Raw genomic sequence first — 18,180 nt, 5'->3', positions numbered from 1 at the left:
GTGATGGTTTGAAATTGGGTTTTTTTTTAACCAAAAAATTTATTTAATCCTGCTAAAATTTTATCATTGTTTTGTATTATAAATGTCTGGATTAGTGAATAACTCAACTATTATACATTCTCAACACAGATGATTAATTTCCCTTTATAAAAGAAGAATTATTATTTCTCTTCAGAAATTTTCCAAAAAACTATGTATCAGCTTGCTCACTTTCTGCCAATTATATACCAACACGTACTTTGGTCACCTGTGTCCAGCAATTCCTGATTCAATAAATGCGAAATGTCTGGATTAGTGAATAACTCAACTATTATACATTCTCAACACAGATGATTAATTTCCCTTTATAAAAGAAGAATTATTATTTCTCTTCAGAAATTTTCCAAAAAACTATGTATCAGCTTGCTCACTTTCTGCCAATTATATACCAACACGTACTTTGGTCACCTGTGTCCAGCAATTCCTGATTCAATAAATGCGAATGTTGCAAACCTTAACCTGGGCCTAAGCAACTTTTCTGTAGTTCTTGTGGCTGTTGCAGTTTTTGCTTTTTCTACCCACAGATGCAGAGTTCTAAAGCTTGAAGCTGAGACAGGAGGGTTTCTGGTTACCCTTTAGTAGAAGACTATTAGTGTTTTTATTGCAAAAAAATAAAATAAAATAAAATGGCCAAGTGAGGGGCCATTTGTTACCTGCTTCTGTGTAGCAGAAAATTCTTTCTTCTTCCAGATCCCTGAGAAAACAAGGATGTTTGCCTGGACTCTGGGGAATGACATATTTTTTGCTCATCTCATTAAGGCTTAAGACTTTGCTTGAAATGAGAAAAAGGCTGGGGAAAGAGCAGATGTTTGTATCTGTGCACCATCAATGTGGATACTTGTAAGTCTGTACTGACCCTGTGTTTCTTATTCAGGCCCTTGGTAAAGAACTTGCAATTCACTGCAAACTCTTTTGTGCTGGAAGCTTCTAGGAATCCTAAACCATCCTATTTGCCCCACATGACCGTCAGAAATTTATTAAAATGTTAGTGATTTTAGCCTCTCTGCTGACCACGGCCTCTCCCTCTGGCACTCTGGCAAAGATGAAACATCACCCTGATCCCTTGAAGTACTTGCCATGTTTTAAAATTCAGTGTGCCTGTTGGCTTTATGATTCAGGTCCTTGCTGGCCTCAAGAAAAAAAAAAAAAACTATCAACAATCAGATTTTTATTCTCATGATTTCAGTAGGACAATGCTCTCATGCAACTTTTTATATCTTAAGCAGAATGCCACCAGTGTTTCAAGGTAGTGTAGCAAAGCATACATTTCTACTATCTTCACTCTCTTCTTGAACAGCTGGAAGAAGTGGAAAATATGGAAATAATAAAACTAGATATTTAGCCCCATAGGTGTGGAGATCAGACATCTAACAACAGCCCTCAGCGGCTGCTGCTGGTGTCCGTGGTGGGCTGTCTATATGGAGGGAGACCACAAAACCAAACGGACTCTGTAAGTCTTAAAAGTAAGTCCGTAGTAAATTGAATTCAACTTCTTTTTGAGGAGGACCTGTTGCTGTGGAGTGAGGAATGTTGCAGGGTGATTTCTTTGAGGAGCTTCCTGAAAAAAAGGAAGCTCTCCTGGTAGTGAAGGGGAAGCCATTTCCCTATTTCTTTCCTCAGCCTCGCAGTTCCTTACAGCTGCCCTTGACAGCAGCTCTTAGTACAGACATTTAGGTAAGGAGAAATTGCAATATCTCAGTCCCTCAATATTACAATGGCAAATATCAAACAGTGATATTAATACCTGTCATAGTCGTTTTAAAATCTATTGCTAATCCTGCAATGAATAAAATGAAATATACACACAAAACCAACTACAAGATCATTGATAAAAGTCTACACTAAAAAGGCTGGGTGTGGTGGGGGACACCTGTAATCCCAGAACTAGGCTAGCTGAGACAAGAGGATCCCTGCTAGTTTGAGGCCAGTTGGGCTGCACAGTAAATGAATTCAAGCCCAGTTTAAACTACACAGAGAAATCCTGTGGGAAAAAAATATTCTACTCTAAGAAAAAAAAATTGAGGAAAACCTCCAAAAAATAGCAATATAAAAGTTAACACTGGAAGTTGTACTAGCAGAAATAAAGGGAAACAAAATTATTAAAGGGAAAAGACAAAAGAAACTTGAAAAGACATGAAAGGTTGTTGAGAAAGTGAAAAAGTGTAAAAAATTAAATTGGAATAAATGAATAACAAATATCTAAAATATACATACAGAAGAATAAAAAGGACGCTATACAGAATTAGAATCTAAAGCACAATAGTAAAACAATATATATTGAAATTATAATACAAAGAAACTTTCTTAAAATGAGAAAAAAAAAAATCAAATCACTAGAAGACACATGATGGGCCTGGTTCTTAACTGCCTCTCCCTGAGTAGAAGAAAACTCTTACTTCTACCCAACCCCTCGCCAAAAATAAGAACATTTGCCTGGACATCAAAACACAGAAAATTATCCAAAAATAGTCATTATTTACACATGAACAAAATATAAATATTGGGAGTTAAATTAAAAATGAATATTTATGTAAAAGGGCAAAGCGAACTTAGTCATTTATAAGGGAGAAAGAGCGTCAGATTCCCTTTGATCATATTGAACATGAAAATTGTTGAAATGATATCTGTAAAGTACTCAGAGCAATAAGTTTGGATCAAACCTTCAGGCAGGTTTTCCTTTAATGATAAAAGGTAATTTTGGAATCACTTTATTAACTGTTGCTCTTGCCAAATTGTTTTTCAGACATTACTAGAGGATATATTGTCCAGTGAGATACAGTTAAGGAAACCATGGCTAAAAGTGCAGTGGTGAGCAATGATTTACTTAAAGAACAAAACCCCAGACCATACTGACAACTGGGGATACAGAACAGAATGGAAATGGAACAGGCACTGAAAATGAAGAAATGATATATTTTAAAAATGAGAGAGTGAAAGGTGAAAACAAAAATGTTTTAAAATAAACTATTTACTGCCTCCATTATAGTAATAGGGAGACATAAATGTTTAAAGTTGGCAATTTGAGTTTTACTTGTGAAAATTTGATAATTGGGAAAAGACGAGTGCAGGAGGAATTACAGATCTTGACCATGTTATTATTCATAATAAAATATGTATAGCTACTCTTCAAAGACTAAGAATGCTAAAAAGTTCTCAACAAAAATGCAATCCATCTTAAATGATAATGTTCAAAAAGTAATTATTGAAGAACATAGAAAGATAATTTATTAAAAGTGAATATATCAAATTCAGAAATTATATAGAAAAAAACTTCAGCCCAAATACATGCTATACAATAGCAAAATATACCAACTTTGTTTGATTAAGGTTTAAAGCTGCTTTCTTTTTTTTGTGTGGTACCGGGGATCGAACTCAGGTCCTTGAGCTTGCGAGGCAGGCCACCAAACCGCTGAGCTAAATATCCGGCCCAAGATACTTTCTTATTATAAAGAAAAACAAAGGATGGTCCTGTATGTTGTACATAAAAGCAAAGAAAAACAAGAACCAAAATTTCACAAAAACAAGTTAACTAAGTGATTCAAAATGTCAAAAGCAAAAAGCAGCACAAAAACATAAAATAATTACAAAAGAAAGTCATCAGCAAAAAAACAACGTATGGTTAGTTTCCAAGCTTAATTTAAGACATAATAGTGACACATATTTTTTTGGGGGAATGATATTGAGATCAAACTCAGGACTTTGCACTTGCCAGGCAAGCAAGGCACCACTGAGCTAAATCCCCAGCCCTTCATACATATCTTTAACTAAGTAAGAGTTACAAATGCGTAGTACGTAAAGACAAATAGGCAGAAGATCAGTACATAATAGAACAACTGAATTCATTCTGCCCAAAATCAAATCCACTATATTTTATATACAATATAAAAAATGAAATACACACACACACATATATGTATACGTATATATACAGATATATATATGTATATATATATACACAGAGAGAGAGAGAGAGAGAGAGAGAGAGAGAGAGAATGTAATGGGCATAATACCCATCAATTTAACTGCAAAATTGTCTTCCAATTATTACTATTATATTCAGTGACAAAGAAAAGCTTAAAAGTAAAAACATAAAAATAGTAAAGACATCATTTTCTGATAGCAATATGTTTTTTTGTACTGGGAATCAAACTCAGGTCTTTGTGCTTGTGAGGCAGGCGGCAGACCACTGAGCTAAATCCCCAGCCCCTGATAGTAATATGATCAACTATAAATTTATTATGTTGGGATAAAGTCACATGTAATGTGAATAGAGCATGTTAGGCAACGCTGGCCTTGAAGATAAAATGCACACAAATTTGCACATGATTGAGGAGGTAACAATAAAATCAATATATAATAATATAGATTATGTAGCAATGCAAGGTTCTAAGAAAATGAGCTTTCCTTATTCTAATATCTAGAATAAATGGAAATAAGTGAAAAAAGATTTTTTACAATAAAAGGAAAAAATGGCATCATTAAAAAGAAATTAGAAAGAGATTACAAAACTAAATATAAAATGAAAAATACACTTCTAGAAAATAATCTAGGAAAACTGATCAGTTGTGGGATTTGTTAAATTTTAGATGAAATGTTCACTTTTTTGGTGTAACACTAGCATATGAAGATCATTGCAAACAAAGATGTCATGTAAACTAAAAAATCCTTCTCTGTTAGAGACACTGTCAAAAGAATGGAAATCCAACTGTACACTGGGAGAGCAGCACTATAAAATGTTCATCTGATGAGGGACTGGGAAAGTAGGCAAAGTGCTCTTAAAGCTGAAGGTCAGAACAAACAACCCTGTTAAAAGTGGGCAAAATCTCCAAACAAACACCTCATCATAGAGCATGCACAGGTGTTAAATCAGTATATAAACTGGTGTTCTATGTGCATCATTAGGATATTGCAAACACAAGCAATATCGTTATGCATCTACTAAAAATCTTGCATCCAAAACACTAAAAACACTAAATGCTGATGAAGATATGAAGCTATAGAAACTCTCAGCGACTGCGGGCAAAAATGAAATAGAATGCAGTCACTTTGGAGAACTGCATGGCAATATCTTACAAAATTAAATATTTTCTGACAGTAAAATCCAGAAACGTCACTGCTAGTTATTCACCCAAAATAATTGAAAAGTTTTGTTCACACAAAAATCTGCATATCGGTGTGGTTTTATATATTGGTTTATTTTTTAACTAAAGATGCATTTAAAAAAAACAATACAAGTAAATATTTTATTTAATAAGAAATATCTTTCACTTAAACCAATCCAAGACAAACTTTTATGCTAGCATTTTAAAAATAAGTATCTGATGTGTTTGTGGTTAGATTGTTATACTTTCTAAATTCCACATTTCTAAATTTTTGTTGGTAAATAGTAAATATACATTAAAAAGTCAATGAATCATTCCAACCTTTTCCTGTAAGTTAGAATTTCCTAAAGAAAAACACAATGCAGTGGTGGGGAACCTATGGCATATAAGCCTCAGTGGGCTATTTCTTATCTTTGAAAGATCTAAAAGGTTTGCCATCATTACCAACATAGAACAATAAGTAAACTTAACATTTAATTTTTACACAAGCCTAAATTTTAATGGATTTCATTGAATATTCTTTTTAATTGTTTTGTGTTCAGCAATTTGTTGTAGTGGCTGTGATCTTCTCATATGAAGACAGAGAAAATTCTAGCACTCCAAAATGTCCTGTCATGCCCGTTTGCAGACCATTCCGCCTCTTCAAATACCATTATTCTGATTTCATCATCTTTTGCCTCTTCTTGAACTTCTTAAAAATAGAACTAGGGTTTGTCAATTTTATTTATTCTTTCAAAAAACCAGCTCTTTGTTTCATTTATTTTTTGTATCGTTTTCTTAATTTCAATTGCATTGATTTCTGCTCGGATCTTTATAATTTCCTCTCTTGTTCGAGCTTTGGGTTTTTCATGATTTCATCATCTTTTGCCTCTTCTTGAACTTCTTAAAAATAGAACTAAACATCTGAAATGTTACATATGCTCTGTTGCATTTATAATTACAGGTAGAGTGGTGTTGTGTGATTAGAACATCTGGGCTGTTTTCAGATTTTTGAACGTTAAGAATAAAGCATTTATGGATATTCTTATAGATATCTTTAATGGGCAATGCGCTCATTTCTCATTTCTCTTTAATATATGTCTAGTATGTGAATTAGTGCATTACAGGGTGGTTATGTACTTAGTAGGTTCTACAAAAACACTTTTCTAGAGTGATTGTATTGATTGTCAATAAATATGACTTAATTTTTCTCAACTTGATATTATGAATATTTTACATTTCACCATTTTTTGAGAGTCATGGTAAGCTACTATGCCTTCAATTTATATTTTTCTGACCACCCAGATTATTGACCTTTTCACTTTTGTTCTTTTTTTCAGTTTTGAACCCTGGGTCTTTACAGTAAGCTACATCCCAAGCCTTGTTTTCTTTTATCACCTCAGTGCTGAGATTGCAGGTGTGCTTTACCACACCCAGTTGCTTTTTCTTAGGGACCAAATTTGAAATTGAAGAAAACACTGGAAGGAACAAAGTGTACCCAGGCATTACAACCTCACCGAAATCAATTTAAAACCTGCTTCTGCAATTAAGCTCACAATAGCTGTCTTGGGATGTCACTGTGCGCAGTCTCTGACTTCACATCACTGGAAATGCATGTTCCTTGAATTTCGTACGTTTTTTCTTAACTAATGAATTTTAGATACTCCGTTATTTACATTTGTAAAGTCCTCCTCACTTACTTATATTTTCCTCACATTATTTAACAGTTTTTACAGTTGGAGACTAGATTCCATGTTCTTGAAAAGTTACAGAGCTTTTGTAACTCAAATATTTATTGTTAAATATTTTCAAATTTTAGTTCATCCTATCTTAGGTACTGAGGACACATAAATATTTACTAAGATAAAGTTTCATTACATTATTAATCTATTCTGAAATTGGTCTATTGTGTATTGTTTTACTTTTATATTCAAATCTTTTAAAAGTTTTAAAATAGGAATACTTATTAAAAGCATCATAGAGGGCTGGGGATTTAGCTCAGTGGTTCTGCCACCTGTCTTGTAAGTGTTTGATCCCCAGAACCAAAAAAAAAAAAAAAACAAGCATCCTAGATCTCGGGATGTCTTAATAAACTTCTGATAAACCTAGGGGAAAAATTTTGTTTTTCTCTTATAAGGTGAAGCAAAAACAGAGTAATAGTAAATGAATAAAAATAAATAAATGTTTAAAAATGAGGATTGTTTTAGTGAGTAACAATTTTCAAAGGAGTGATGCTATTGTATTCTCTCTAACAAAAATAAATTATCAGGAAAACTGAGTTGTCATTACCAATAAACACTAAGCAGATATCTCATTAATTATAACTGAATAGTTCATTTTGAAGGCATTTTAGAATAAGATTTAAAGATCAGAAATTAATACATCGAATGATAACATAAATACTCAAAATAAAAGTTTGTTTTCTTTCTTTAACTCAGTAATATCTGCCTTACTTTTATCCTTCCAATTATTTCTTTTCTTAAAAAAAAATTTCCCCTGGCACTGAGGATTAAATCCAGGAATTGCTAAGCTATGAGTATAGCTCTGTATCCCTGGTCTTATTAATTAATAAATTCATTCATTCATTCATTCATTCATTCATTCATTTTGAGATAGGATCTTGCTAAGTTGCCCAGGCAAAGTTGTAATCCTCCTGTCTCAGCATTTCAAATGGGTAGAATTTCAGATGTTTGTCACAACTTTCTCCAGCTGTTTCTTTAATCCACATCAGGTTGATGCAAGAAATAAAAACAATTAGAAAGTTCATGAAATTTCTAGACTAATATAGTCTCCTGTGAGATCTTCTATATTAGTCATTATATACAGAAAAGTACTAAAAGTTATAATGTGATCTTTGTCTTCCTTGTGAATTATGTAGGCTTTGAAAACACAACAAAAATAGTATGCATATGTATAATCATACTCAAAAAGTCTTACTATCAAAATATTACTTGAAGGTAATGGAAAGATAAATCCATGTTTACTTTTTTCTGTAATAATCATTAAAGCAAGATTATTTGAGCATGAATTTAATAACTTATAATCATCAACCAAATAGCAAATATAACTCAAACCAACTGATAATTTTTATCACAAGAAACCGAAACAACCTAGTGATTTAGAAAGTCAAATTAAAATCACCAACAGGCATTATGCTTGCATTTCTTCTGGAAGGGTAAAACAAAATCCTTTGAAAATAAAAAGTTTAATTACAAAGATACTAAAAACCATGAACAGTTTCTGCTTTTCCAAATGAGACCTACTTTAGAGTGACCATTTGCTTTCAACTTTCATTTTCTTTATGCGGATGCTGGGTATTTTTAGCTAAAATTTTACAGCCATACTTCTTTTGCTAGAATGTTGGAGACACATAATTTCATTACTACAGCTTTTTTTTTGTGGGACTTTTTCCCCCAGGGCTATTATCCTAAATGTGGGTAGTGATGGTGCTACCCGTGGAGTGTAAGCATTATAGCTGCATAACTTTTAGATATTTTATATAAATCTTTGCTATAATGTCACTTCTGGCAACCAGCTGTGCTGTGATATGTCCCAAGGATGAATCATCAGGCATGATAAAATCTAAAGGACAGTTATATAAAAACCTGTATTAATAAACATGATTTTCACAAGTGCAAAATGAGCATTTGCATATAATCTGAAACTTTCCACAGCATTTACTCTGGTGATCCTATTGCAAGCCATGTTTTAGGGTAATAATGATTTCCATGTGATTCTTCACAGAGAAACAAAATCCTTCGTCAAACACATTCAAGACTGACATATTTGTACAATGTAAAATCATATCATAGCAAGACCTTATAAAATTATACCCAGCTTGCACTCTGGACAAAATTCTGTAGATTCTTTTCTGCCAGCTACTCCCTGCTAAGTATAAAAATAAAACCAGGAAATAATGAAAGACACAAGGGAACATGAAAAGCAAGAAGTGAACTGGATAGTGACATTGAAAGAGCATTACAGGGTCTAGGCATCTCATAACCACTGCCCAACAGGTATGGTCAGCAAAGACTAGTATTTCCTGACCTCCGTCTTCCCCATGAAGAGGCAGCAGATGATTGATCTGCAGGGGCAGTTTCTGCCATGAATCAAATGAGAGCCTGAATAGCACTGGGAAAAGCCCAGAGCACTGGACTGGCCAGAAGCCTTACTGACAAGAAAAACAAAGAGACAGTTCTTTCCACCCTGGACCACTGGACCTGAGAGTGATTTTACCAATGAGAGAGGGCACTTTATTTGCCATCACCAGCCCTCCTAGAAAAAACTTTGCAGTGGCTTTTCCCTCAGCTGGAGCAACAGACCTCCTGGCCTAAGGAAGCTTGTTGTAGCCCCTCACAGAGCACCAGCAGAGTTCAACGGGAGCCTCAGACTCCAACAAGAAGATAAATCAAGCTGATCAAAGTCATACCACTGATCATTAGACTGACTTTGGATCCATAGTCCACATAAAAGACCACCTACTGTGTGGTTAACTTTAACAGAATCATAGTGTGTTTAAATAAAATTTAAATAGAACCAGAGCTGCTTGCCAGGGTAGTACCTAAACTATCCTAGATAGATTAAGAAATCATTGATCAGAGCAAGAACCGGGATTGTCAGATTAAATGAAAAAAGGACAATCAATGGAAACCAACAGAAAAACTGGTCTTACATTAGAATTATCTAACATGAATTTTAAGCAACTGCCATGAATTTTTTTTCACAAACAATTACAAATTGCCTCAAAACAAAACAAAAGAATATCAGCAGAAATTAAAGTGAAACTATAAACTAAACCAAATGAATATTATAAAACTGAAGAAGTATTTTTCAAAAGTCATTAGATGGACTTATTACTAGAAAAAGAATGACAAGAATGAACATAACAGTGAATGAAAATGATGCCCTCAATCTGCATAAAATGTAAACAGAGACCAAACAAATATGAACGGAGCTCTACTGCATATGATTAGGGTCACCAAAGGCAAGTAGAAAGAAACGGGATAAAAGAGTGTACTAATAATTGTGGAAAACTCCCCAAGTTTTTTCAAAAATATGAAGGTCCAAATTTACACAGCTCATTAAAGCATAAATAAGAAAACAAGAAAAAATGCATGTAAGGAAGAAAAAACCCATCTCTGATTGCAGGTAAGATTGTCTACATAGGGCTGAGAATTTAGCTCAGTGATGCCACTGCTTGTCTCTCAAGCGCAAGGTCCTGAGTTCGATCCCTGGCACACACACAAAAAAGGCTACATAGCTTATATTAATAAATATGAAAAAGAAAAATGGAAAAATAGAAGCGTGAGTTCATTCAGCAAGTGGCAGAACAAGACAGCATGCAAACACGAAACATGTATGAACAGTGAACATGTAAGAACCAACAAAAATGCAATACTCTTTGTAATCACTCAGAAGGGATGTCAAACTTATTGATAAATTTAGCTACTGTGTTCAAGATATATATGCTAAAAATTATAAAGTGCTAGAATAAATTAAACATATACATAAGCGAGACATCATGTGTTCCTAGATTTGAAGAGTCAACACAGTAAAAATGATAATTCTCCTCAGACTCACCTAATAAGTATGCTCCAATTTCTATCAAAGTCCCAAAAATAGGTTTAAGGTTTCGGAAAAGCTTATTCTCAATGGATATGGGAAATTAAGTGCCCTCAAACAGCTAAAAAATATTCTTACAGGTAAGATCAAATCTGAGGGACCACTCTGCCATATGAAAGTGTATTATGGCTCCAACAATTAGGAAGCCTGGCCTTGGGAGAGGGGTAGTCATAGAGACCAAGGGAAAAGAGAGCCAAAGGAGAGATTAGAAGCAGACCCTCACAAATACATCCTGTGGTTTTCAACCAATAAAAACTAATGCAACAAGGAAGAATAGCATTTTCAATAAATGGTGCTTGAACTTGGAACATTTACAAGGAATACAATAAATATTGATATAAATCTCACTTCTCTGAAAAATATGTGAAATGGATCATGGACTCAGATGAAAAACATAAAATTATTGATCTAGGGAAAAATGAGAAATTCTGTTGGATTATTTCAAGTCAAAATGTTCTTAGGCTTGACACTGAAAACATAATCAATAACAGGAAAAAAATTGATAAACAGGACCTCATCACAATTAAAACTTTAAGAAAGACTTATAAAAGGATGAAGCTAGAGACAAGGAGGAAATATTTGCATGGCATATATCTCACACACATAAAAACAGTAACATCTCCAAATATTGGCAAGGAAGTAGAGAAATCAGAACACTGATATATGGCTGGTAGGCATGTAAAAGGAAACAGTGGTTCTGGAAAACAGTTTGATGGATTCCTACAAACTTTCATGCATTTAGTGTGGATAAAGGAAAACTCAAGTCTACACAGCACCCTGCAAAAGATTTTCATAACAACTCTGTTCAAAATATCTTACAACTAGGAATAAATCAAAATTCTTTCAGCAAGTTAGTGGTTAAATAATTGTGTCTCATGTATATTATGTGCTAATAACAACTGTTGGGGACCACTGATTTGGAACAGGTTCCTGTGCTACACACCAACAGACCAAACTGAGATGGAGTTTATAGTAGCTAAGCTTTAGTTAATTGCAGGAGGCTCTGTAACTCATTAACCAATTAAACTGGAACTAATTAAATTTTCTGCATCGCATTTCCATTTCCTTTAAATGCTGCCCTGTCATGTTATTGATTAGAGACTTTGGAATTAGCATTGGTTCTGGAGTCTGCCTATTCATGAATTACTTTGTGGGTTTTTCTGTTTGTTTTTGGTTTCTTCGGTTTTGTTTATAACTCAACAAATCAACTGTCAAATCAACTCTATTAATATTTTTCAAATCTAAAGGTTTTACATTTTAACTTATGGCATTCTCTACAACAATAAAGTAGAATGAACTATTGATATGTTAACAACCCTGATGGATCTCCAGAGAAATATTCCAATTGGGAAAAGCCAACTTCAAAAGTGACATGTGTATGACTTCATTTACGTTACAGTGTTCACAGGATATAATTTTAGGAATGGAGAACAGATTAATGACTGCCAATAATTCAGGGCCAGGTGAGACGTGAAGGAGGTGAACACAGTTATAAAGAGCAACACGGGGAATCTTTGTGATGGGGGAAATGTTGCGGATCTGGACTATGTCAATGGGAGCACCTTGGTTGTGATGATGATCTGTAACTTTACTAGATTTTTCTATAGGAAAAAATTAGGCAAAGTTTGCATGGAATCTCATTGTAATATTTCTTGTAATTACATGTAAATCTACCATTACAGCAAAATGAAACATTTAATTTTAAAAGTAGAATATCCTTACTTTCTTATATTGGGGAAACTATGGAAATAGTGCTCAGTACTTTGGTTTCCTAGGTTCTGAAAGACATTTTCACGGCACTTTGTGTGCTTTATCAATTTAATCACTCAGAGAGTAGAATTCTGTGACCATTGTGCTTTTAAAAAATAATTTTCTAACAACAATCATTCCTACTGGGGCCACTAAAATTGGGGCTACTAAAATGTGGCTGAATTTACCATACAGGAGTAGTGGTAAACTTATGTCATGCATGCGATTTTTTCTTTTAAGGCAAAATATGTTAATGTATGAGTTGTTTATTTGTTTTGTTTTTTTTTCTAAACTAAAACTTCAGTTTTCAGGTTTAAAGTGCTGGCCCTTTGCAACAAATAAGTGGGTCTGCTGTAGTTTGGGCATACATCTCTAAGCTCAATATCACCGCCATAGAGAAACTGTTTTTAATATCCTCAAAATGTATCCATTTTCTTATGAATGAATCTAATTTCTCATTCTTTATGGCTGAGTAATATTCCATTTTATGGAAAAAACCATAATAATACATAAGATCCTAATGAGATAATTGACCATGTGAAATAGGAAGAAAAGGGCTAAAGGTGTAGGGGAAGTGGGAAGGGTAGGGGAAAGGGAATAAGGTAAAAGAAAAAATGTGAGAAAATGAAAAAACAGAAAGTGTTTGTAAATGGGGAGGGGAAGAGGGGGTGAAGTGAGGGCAGGGACAAGGGGAAAAAATGAGAACCAAGACCTGTCATGTAAAGGTACAAGATCCCAACAATGAATGTAACTGTACTGTATACCTAAAATGTACCAATAAATTCAATTAAAACTAAAACAAATAAATAAATACACAAAAAAAATCTTAGACTTACTTAAATTATACTTGTCATTTAAGCACACAAGTACATTCTACCTTTCTTGTGTTGCAAATCCAGAAGGAAAATGGTTGAAAATGTTCGCATACGTTCTGCAGCCTGGTAATAAATCACATTTCTGTTTATTTTGCCTTTGGTAGAGGCAGAGCCTGGTTCATGTATTGGGAAGTGAAACATACTTCCAGCAATGTCTAGATTCACTACTGGATCATCACTTAACTATATAAAAATGAGCTAAAGATAATATCAAAAACTGATGCTCTGCTTTTGAGTAGGATATTTGGATTTTAGACATTATACTTTCCTCTGTCCCCTGGGAGATTATGATTCTTCCTCTTAGGATTAAATTCAGCCTCTTACTGTCAGACACTGCACCAATAGTTTACCCCAGATTCTGTGAAATACGTCAGAATGGAAAGTAACTATTTTTTTGGTTCACTTGAAAATACTTCTTTGTTTCTTTGTTTTGTTTTCTTTTCTTTTCTTTTGACACAGGGTCTTACTGTGTAGTTGAGACTGACTAGAACTCATTATGTAGCCCAGGCTGGTCTCACAGCAATCCTCCTGCCTCAGCTTCCTGAGTGCTGGGATTAAAGGTGTGCACCACCACACCCGGTTTGAAAATACTTTTCTATGGAGAAGAATCTTTCACTTGTTCCTGAAGCCAGTGATTCAAAGTAGTTATTCATGGTCCGCATTAACAACTCTGTCTCAGTGTCTCTTATACATTACTACAGGTCCAATCAAACTCTCCTGCTGCTGTTACTCTAGAAGCCTCTGTTAGCCTAGAAGCCTTGAACTCCTGATATGAACTTAATTTAATATTAAGATTTATGGATAAAAATAATATAGAAAAAATGATATTCTTGTTTTCAGTGGGACACTTGGACATTTTAGACATTATAGTGTCCTCTGTCCTCTGCACTCCTTGGTGCACAAACATGAGAGCGAGCAACTCTATAGCCCCAATTGAGTATTTTTTCCTATAGAAAACAAATATAAATTATCTTTAAAGCTTATTTCCCAACAAATAATGAGTCCCTGAGATGCCCATAAAATTTTTAACAATTTTACAACTTGAATATTGTTGTAGTCAGTGATTTGCAAGAGAATAGATTTAAAACAGAACACATAAATTTATGTGATCATCTTGTAATATTAACCCAAAAGTCAAACGCAGTAAACTACAAGAACAAGAGAGCTATCTGCACACTAGAGACCTAAGGAATCCAGCTGAGACAATGTCGTGGCAATGTCCCCCACCAGTCCAGAAGAAGACCTAGAGCCTGTGGCACTGCCTCATGCAAGTTTATATCAGGAGACTATAGAATCCACAACAGGAAACTGAAGAGGCTGTACCAGAAAGCCCAAGGGCTGGCGCTAAGGCTAGAGAAACTGCACCAAAGGCTGAATTATCTGCTCCAGAAGGCTAAGGAATCTGCCTGAGGCCAGGAGGCGATGCTTCAAACAAAGATGAAGACAACAGCTCCCCCAAAGGGGAGAGGAGCCATCCCTGATTACAGCTAGGACCTGAGATGCTTCTACTGGAAAATCAGCAGTAAAAAAATCTTCCACTCCCAGTCTCCTTTTATGCTGTTGCCAACAATAGTCAGGTGAGTCTTCCATGCCCAGAACCACACCGACTCTGTTCAGCCGGCAACGCTTACTCAAGTTGACCATGAGTTAATCCACCGCAAATATACAATGCACCCCTTTTCAAAGAAAAATTTGTTGTAGAATTACTGAAAATAATTTCCTTAAATTTTTAAATTTGATAAACGTAATGCAATGTTACAAAAAATCTAACACTTACTATAAAAATGTGTAGCAACTTCTCACCAAGGAAAATTTATACTCCATTTTAGGAGAAGTGGTTGTCCTGAACTAAGTGCTATGTTAGCTTCACTGGAAAACTACATGACTTAAAATGTCATGCTACTGAGTCATGGTGGGTCTTAAATTAGAGAGAACTTGTGGGTTAATCATGAAGAACTTATACCCAGAGAAGCCAAACATCTCAAGTACAAAATGGTGAGGAAAGCTAAGAGAAAAGGACACCTAGGCAGAAAACGAGGCACTATTATTGCAGAGATGGCTGCTCTTAGAACCAAGTGAGGCTCAGACCTTGATATGAAAGCAAATTGGTCAAATTAGTAGACTATGTTTATCACAAACAATATCAAATAAAATGTGATGAGCCCAAACAATTAGTCTTCATATTTTAAATACATGGAAATCTTTTTCTATCATTCCTTCTTTCTTCCTTGCTTTCTTTTTTATTGTATATTAGGTAGAATTATTTATTAACAATTACTAACACTCAAGTACATGATACTTGCTATGAGATGAATTGTGTCTCACTTTTAAATTCATCTCTTGAAACCCCAATAATCAAGATGACTAATAGTTGGAAATAGGGTCATTATGGAGGTAATAAGTCAAAATAAGGTCATGAGAGCAGGCCTCTGATCCTATAGGAACAGTGTCTTTCTAAAAAGGGAGCAGAGCTCACTCCACTCTGCTTGTACACAATGAAGAAAGACCAAGAGTAGACGTAAGGAGAAGGCAAGCTATGCACAAGACAGGGAGAGGACACTCCTCAGAGTCCCTCCATATTGGCACTCTCAGCTCAGACATCAGGCCTCAAATATTAAGCATGTTTTGTTGCTGTAATTTTTTTCATAACTGAAATTTTCCCAAAATGAGCTGATGTTTAGCCAAAGGTTTTTCTTTTTGCTACTAGAGTCTATTTGGATAGATGATTCTTTTTGAAGCCAGATGTTTATAACTCTATATTTATAGTGCAAATAGTAGGTGTTTTCACACATAGTGCTGTGAAGAGGTCTGAGCTACAGTTTTATGGAGGGCTCTGAAAAGTCCATTATACCACTTAATTTTGAGTGACAATGATTTGTTCCTGGCTAACTGCTCGAGACTTCCATAAAACCAAGACTGTCCTTTTCCATGAATACTTGCATTAGGTGCCATTGTTTTTGTGGAAATAAGGTCCTGCCTTTGCTGAAATCATTTTGCCTTTGTTACACTAACCACTGCCTCCATTCCTGTCTTGGCACCTTCCTGTACCTAAACTTCCTGTACCTAGTATTTCTCTTCTCTTCTTTCTCTTCTCTTACGCTCTCTCTCTGCCTCACAATTAGTGAATAGGATGAAGAAAACTCTTATTTAAAGTGCTAATTTCATATAGCAGAACTGAGACTTCAGTTCTCTTGTGCATAGAAGTACCCAAATCAGAATCGTGGCAACTGCAATGGAAGCCCAATTATTTTATTTCCATGATATATTATGCCCTTTAATATTTCAAAGAATGTTTTCTTTGAAAGTGGGAGTATTGAAGCATTTTATTTTAGTCTGATCTCAAAGTTATAATCATGTACATCAAATATGAACATGATAAGATTAGTAGATAAATGATTCATTGTTAAATTTAAACACTGTTGCATAAAATGTGCCTATATAATAGGAAATCATACTGTTGTACCAGGAGTACATTTCGCACACTTTTCTTCTATAAGTATTGTCACATACTTGGTTTAACGAATGATTTTAAGTCAGAAATATATTAATTATATTTCTTTATCTATATTCTATTGCTGTATAACAGCAATAACACAACCTTAATGCTCAAAACAATATAAGTTCATTAGAGCCCAAAAGGTTTTAGAAGACTTTGCCTTTAGATCTGCTGAGGCTGACATCAGTGCTAGCCTGCTATTTATGCAAATCCCACATCTCTTCAGGCTTTGGAATGATAGACCTTGCAAGTTAGTTCTCTGATGGGTCCTAGGAAAGTGATTGATTTTTCAGTTTCTCTAGTTTTTTTTTTTCTATAAAAAAAGAGGAACACAAAGTATCATTAGGCATCATTCCAACATAAGAGCTGAAACTGGAAGTCTTGTCAACTCTACAGAAGTCTTTAAGAATGTTCTACATCTTCAACTATTTTTCTCATAATCTACTGTAATGTTAAATATCTAACAATTTTTAAGGTTCTTCAATGATTTTTTAGCAGTTTAAATATTTCTAATTATTTCAAATGCTATATGCATTTTCTTCCTTTAATGTTCAAAGTATGACTTACCAGTACCCATTGATAAACAAGATAACATTAAAAAATGTGAGCCATTATGCAATGCTGAATTTTAAAATCTGTGCTAAGTACAATGAAAAATAGGAAATAAATAAATTGTGTTTAAGGAGAAAAGGAGGGTCAGAGATAATTACAGTTTTAGATATATTGTAAATTGTGACAAAAATACAAAAAATTAGTATCTAGGATATTTATCCTGAATATGTATGAATGCTAAACACAAGTGATATAATAAAACTGTTGAAAGAACATTTTACATGAGTTAATTGGAAATAATTTATATCCAGAATAAGAAGGAAAAAGAGAGATATTATTGATCAATAAATAGTTCTATAGACAATCACATATCATTTGCCTTATTTGTGGTTGAGAACAAAGGTTAAAACTGTGAAAAATGAACAAATTGCCATTATGGTGAAAAAGATAAAAATAAATATAAATGGATTAATTAAAGAAAAATGATAATGCAGAACACATATAATCTTTTTATCAAAATCCTGACTTATAGTCTTGTTTTTCTATATACAATAGTTGAAATACTTATTAAATATTAGACAATATGCTGCTAGAATCATTTTGAGACATTAATGTATGCTGTATAAATTCCTTAAACAAAATATGTTTTTACTTTAATATTTTGTTATTTATCCAAATTCACTTCTATTTCGTTTAAAGTGATGATCCTGTCATTTACTTCTAAATGAAACAGTCTCATTTATTTCTTAATTACATTCCAGTGTAC

This window comes from Fukomys damarensis, unplaced genomic scaffold (genome assembly GCF_012274545.1).
Source record: "Fukomys damarensis isolate Sample0158 unplaced genomic scaffold, DMR_v1.0_HiC HiC_scaffold_30, whole genome shotgun sequence".
Lineage (NCBI taxonomy): Eukaryota > Metazoa > Chordata > Mammalia > Rodentia > Bathyergidae > Fukomys > Fukomys damarensis.
This window is presented reverse-complemented; position numbering follows the sequence as displayed.